The 5,400-nt window shown below is 35.5% G+C and overlaps 1 long non-coding RNA gene across 4 annotated transcripts; it reads right to left on the bottom strand.

Moving 5' to 3' along the window:
• Positions 1-388: 388 nt before the first annotated feature.
• LOC139355043 (uncharacterized) lies at positions 389-3,759 on the bottom strand. Of its 4 annotated transcripts, none has more exons than XR_011605806.1 (2): positions 3,624-3,759; positions 389-909 (listed from the first exon to the last, which is right to left on the bottom strand). It is a non-coding gene; the product is annotated as an uncharacterized lncRNA (long non-coding RNA). The 4 variants fall into 4 exon arrangements; XR_011605805.1 differs by lacking the exon at positions 3,624-3,759 and adding an exon at positions 2,086-2,223; XR_011605807.1 differs by lacking the exon at positions 3,624-3,759 and adding an exon at positions 1,842-1,989.
• Between the last annotated feature and the right edge of the window lie 1,641 nt (positions 3,760-5,400).

Raw genomic sequence — 5,400 nt, 5'->3', positions numbered from 1 at the left:
GATCCATTCCAGTCTGCACGGTCGAACTTGTTTTTGCCGGCAGTTTTTAATTATTAATTTTAAGTGCAATGTCAATTACACAAAATAAAATAAATAAATTTAAAAAAAATTTCGCCATCAAAACTTACTTTGCACTTACTTACTTTCTTGCCAATGTGTGGTCACTATGCGCGCTCACCGAAAACACGTCTACTCCCAACGACGTGTAAATTTCAAAAATTATAACTTGAGACACGTTGAAAAAACATTTCTAAAATTTTTAAAATTTAAAAGGAAATTCTTAAAACTTTTTAAATAAATAAGTTTTTGTATTTGCAAGACCTACTAGTAAAGAAAACTATTTAGTTTCAGAAACTTTGGACTAAGTAACAACAGCGCTTCCACATAATATATTTATTAAATGTTTACATTTATTAGAATTTGATTAGCTAAATATACAAGTACGGGCATTATTCTGAATCGTTTTTTATTAAGTGTGTGTTAATTGAAATCAAAATATAAGGTATTTATTTTTCTACAAAAAAATGTTTTGTTAGTCTATAGAAAGTGTGTTTCAATGATTCCTCAATATAATGAAAAAAAGCTTAACTGAAGTAATTACAGACTAACATATTTATTTTTTCTCATAAACAATAAGTTTATGCTTGCAGTAAAGATATTTAACATGTTTTTTAAAGTACATGTAATATTATTGGAGTTTACATTAGACTTTTTTTATACTTCATATATTAAGTAAGCCAATTTATAATATTTATCTCATGCATTCTCCGCCTCACTGTTTTCATCATCCGATGACTCCATTTTTCTCCGTTTCTTTTTACTTTGCACTTGATTTTGTTTCCGGACACTTGCCTTTGAAGGTGAAACGGACGTCTTTACAATTTGAGAAATTGGTACATCGAGCACATCCTAAAAGAACGAAATAAATTAATAATTGAAGAACGAGTAAGAAATAAATAAGGAATATTAACTGTTTAAATTCTTGGGTAATTTAAAAGTTATCATATTGTCCAATAAAGCCCTACATTCATTTTTTAAGAAAATATGTTATTAATTTCAAGGTAAACAGGCACAGACGAACAAACTAAGGCTACAATTCGATTTTTTGGCTTTAAGTTTATTATTTTAAACCCCGATGTTTTTAAAATCTCGAACTCCCCCTCAGCTCTTTAAAAATCATCCCGTTGCAAACATTTTTAATATGTGCTTTTAATCACATTTACCTTTTCACTCAATTGTTTTAATTTTCAATTTTCTTAATTTACACTAACTACACTTCCCTTACCTATGGAAATATTAGTTAGAAGTTGTTGGCAAAAAGCAACAACATTTTATGAAGCACGAGGAACTTAAATATACTTTTCCAAATTGAAAATGCAAGTGACGAGAAATCCAAGGGCCGAAAAAGAACTGCACACATTTTCCCATGTCCCTATTTTTCGGTTGGTTGTCAAAGGGTACCTTTTGTTTGGCCTGTGCTTGGTTCTTTTACAGTGGTGGAAGAAAATATAGCATCGAAGATGCGTCACATATTATTATTATAACTAATTTAAATTTATTTTAAGCTAGAAGTGCTAATATTTATTCAGGAGTTACACATGTGAACAGAAAACATAAATTAAATGAAAATTGTGGGCGCCACAGGCTAGGGCGGTTTGTGGGCTTTAGAGTGGGCGTAACAACCTTTTTTTTTGGTCAATCGATAGGTATTGATAAGAACAATACATTTCAGTTAAAGTTTTTATTCTAGCATCAAAACTGTAGGAGCCAGAACAAAATGGCGACCTAGAACTGTTTTTTCGGAATGCGTTCCGGAATTTTCGTTTGGGAAGTAAACTTACATCACAGACACACACAAGCCGCTGCTTTACCCAAACGACCACGTGCTGAGTTTGTTTTTCGTCTTCGCTAATAAACACAACGCCGAGGTGGGCCGTGGTAGTGTCAGTGTCCTATTTGAACCGTTGTGTTTCCCCTCTCTAGGCTGCCACTGTTGACCACAACAGTTCAACATGACCAAGGAAAAAAATGCACTTCCCCTTGACTGGAGCGCCCAAAAATGGAAATTGATATAAAAAACTTAACTGCCAAAGTAAAGAGGGAATCCGGTTTAAGTAAGAGCAGCCTGGAAGAATTGCTGCCAGAAGCTGTTAAATGTGACGAGTGCTGGAAGTTTCTGGTACACCGCTGCCAATTCTTGAAAGGTCGATCATGCGCCAGCACCACAGCTGCGATACACAGCAACGACAGAAGACAACACAAGAGAGAACGCTATAGTTAATGCCATCGACTGTAAGATACCCGTTACTCAGCTAAGTGTACTGGGCGGGAGGGAGATAGAGATTAATAAGTAGCAAAGACTCTCTTCGCAAGATTTCATACTTTAGTTGCTTTTAACTTTTTAATGAATGGGCCGAATTAAACAATTTTTGGAATGCAGTTGGACATTGATAGTCAAAACAAATTCTTATTTAAAATTTTCCAAAATTTTAAGAAATTTTGGTGCTTAACGGGTTTTATTGTTATGGGCGTTTGTGCGCGTTAGAGTGGGAGTGGCACCCTACTCAAGAAGCTCAAGAATCTATATACTATAAGCTAGTTGGCGCTGTAGGCTAGGTGACGGTATAGGCTAGGTGGCTCTAGGTGCCGCTAGGTGGCGTTAGGTGGCGCTATAGGCTAGGTGTGATATTTAAAAAAGCAGAGAAAAGGCTATCTGATAGTCGAGGCCGTCGACTATATAGTTTTCTCTTGTTTTAATTTCTTCGTATATCTCGACTTGTATCCACCCATTCAAGCCAATTTTTTTATTTTACAGTCAGAGCTATATTTTGACAGACATATCAATATATAATGTATATATATTGTTGAACGTTGAAACAAGTGGCCCAACGACACCAAGCACGTGCTTGTTACGCGCGGGGCCCATTTTTCATTTCGGACGCATATGGTTCGCGAGGATAGTTCATAAAACAAATAAAGGCGGGACAAATCAAAGAGAAACTTAGACTAAAGCAAATGAGTTAAAATTTTAGTTTTCAATACAGGGATAGAATTTGAGGAACAAATTAGATGATAAAAGGTGTTATAATTATTACAAAGAGTTGAGTTGAAGGCCTTAGCTGCTATAGCTCTTAATTAAGTTAGCCTATAGTTTTAACTTTAAGCTAGCTTTATATAAATAAATAAATTATTACAAAGAGTGGCAAAGGGTTGCCTTTGAAGGTGAAACGGACTTCTTTACAATTTGAGAAATTGGTACATCAAGGACATCCTAAAAGAACGAAAAAAACTAATAATTAAAGAACGAGTAAGAAGGAAATAAGGAAAATTAATTCTTCGAACTCTAAAGTAATTTAAAAGTTTTCATGTTTCCAATAAAGCCCTACATTCATAAAAAAAACTTTTTGTAAATCTTGCTTACATTTGTTAAGAAAATATGTTATTAATTACAAAATAAACAACCACAGACGATCAAACTAAGGCTACAATTTGATTTTTCGGCTTTAAGTTAATTATTTCAGACCCCCATACCGATGTTTTTACAAGCTCGAACTCCCTTAGCCCTTTAAAAACATTTTTCATATGTGTTTTTTAATCACATACACTAACTACACTTTCCTCACCTGTGAAAATATTAATTAATAGTTGTTGGCAAAAAGCAACAAAATTTAATAAAACACGAGGAACTGAAATTCACTTTTCCAAATTGAAAATGCAAGTGACGAGAAATGCAAGAGACGAAAAAAAAAACATGTTGCTTGTCAAGAGTACCGTTTGTTTGCCCTATGCTTGGTTCTGTCCTCTTGTCTCAATGCCTCGGTGAGCAGTTGTGTGACTTCTTTTAACTTTATCTTTGCGAATGGCGATCTAAGTAACAGCCACTCTCTTCTTGATTAGCACTTTTCATGGACCAGCCTCCCGATTTCTGCATTTGTGTAGCATTAGGTTGAGTTTCTTCTTTGGGGTGTTGAGACTTGAGCCGCTGAGACCAAAACCGACTCGAGTGTGTTGGTAAAGCTGTTTATGTCTACTACGTTGTTTAGCCGTGGGTATAGCTCAAAGTGCAAGCTTACGAACTTTTTAAATTTGACCCAGTTTGTTCTATTTGAAATGATTTTCCAAGGATTGTCTTCGGTTTCTGGCCGCTGGTGTAGCCTAAGTTTGTGCCGTTAAACCCCGTTAGCATTCCACAAAGCTACACGCAGGTAAGCCATTGATTATTTTGATAAGGTGTTTTGAAGCATCTGAATCAAAATATCTTGATTTCCCATCAGACCTTGCATGGTCGTCTCTATAAATTTCATGAGCTCTTGCCTACTTTGTTGCAGGTTACGTATCAATACTTCCATTTTGGTACCTGTCTGCTCAATAGGTTGGTAGGTGGCTGCAGGTGATATTTCATCATGGAATGTAGTCCCGGTAAGGTTGAATTTCTAAACGTTTGAACAACACAATGAAGATATCCCTGCAGGTGAAAAGAAGACGTTAGGGTAGGTTTCGAAGGTACAGTGGCGAAAAATATAATAGCACCACTTCAATACATTTTCTTCTGGGTAAATTAAAATTGTTTTCAGTGTTTGTTTTTTTCAACACAAAAATTTTTTTGTACTCTTTAGTATTCCTTCTAACCAAAAAATGTGTTACCATACTTAGAAGTCCTGCCTATATATTTATTTTTAAGTATTTTATTAAAAAAGCCCAAAAAATGGCGAAAAAAAACATAGCGCCACTAACACATTTATTAGCAAATACCATACAAATTTGGCGAATAGTCTAATTCAAAGTACGTGTCAATTAGATTTGTCTATTATTTCAATATTTTGAACATAAAAAGTTTGACAATACCATTGAAATGGGACGTGGAAAGCATTGCACTGAGGAAAAGCGTGATATCATCCAAAAGTTGATAAAGGATGGAAAATCGTACAGGGAAGTTGGTCGATTGGTCGGGTGTTCAAATAAAATGATAAAGAACGCTCTAAACTATAAGGAAAAACCTGAAACACGAGAACGAAAGCGATCTATGACCCCCCTTCATGTCAATCGATTGATTCGTCAAAGCAAGAAGGAACCTTTCAAGTCTGCTACTGAGCTTAAAAAGGAGCTTAAAATAAATGCGACGGAGCAAACTGTGCGTACATATCTCAGACAACATAACCTAAAAGCCTGCAGCCCGAGAAAGGCACCACTTTTAAGTCCCAGAAATGTATCTAAGCGATTGAAATTTGCAAAGGATCATGCAAATTGGTCACCCGAACAGTGGAGGAATATTTTATGGTCAAATGAGAGCAAGGTGGTTATGTTTGGTGGAAAAGGATCCAGATCGTATTTCAGACGTCCAAAGAACTCGGAATTTAAGCCCCAGTACACCACAAGGACCATAAGGCATGTAGGGCGTAG

Source organism: Drosophila suzukii, unplaced genomic scaffold (assembly GCF_043229965.1).
Source record: "Drosophila suzukii unplaced genomic scaffold, CBGP_Dsuzu_IsoJpt1.0 scf_7, whole genome shotgun sequence".
Taxonomy (NCBI): Eukaryota; Metazoa; Arthropoda; class Insecta; order Diptera; family Drosophilidae; genus Drosophila; species Drosophila suzukii.
The sequence above is the reverse complement of the archived record's forward strand: the minus strand, read 5'-3'. Positions and strand labels throughout refer to the sequence as shown.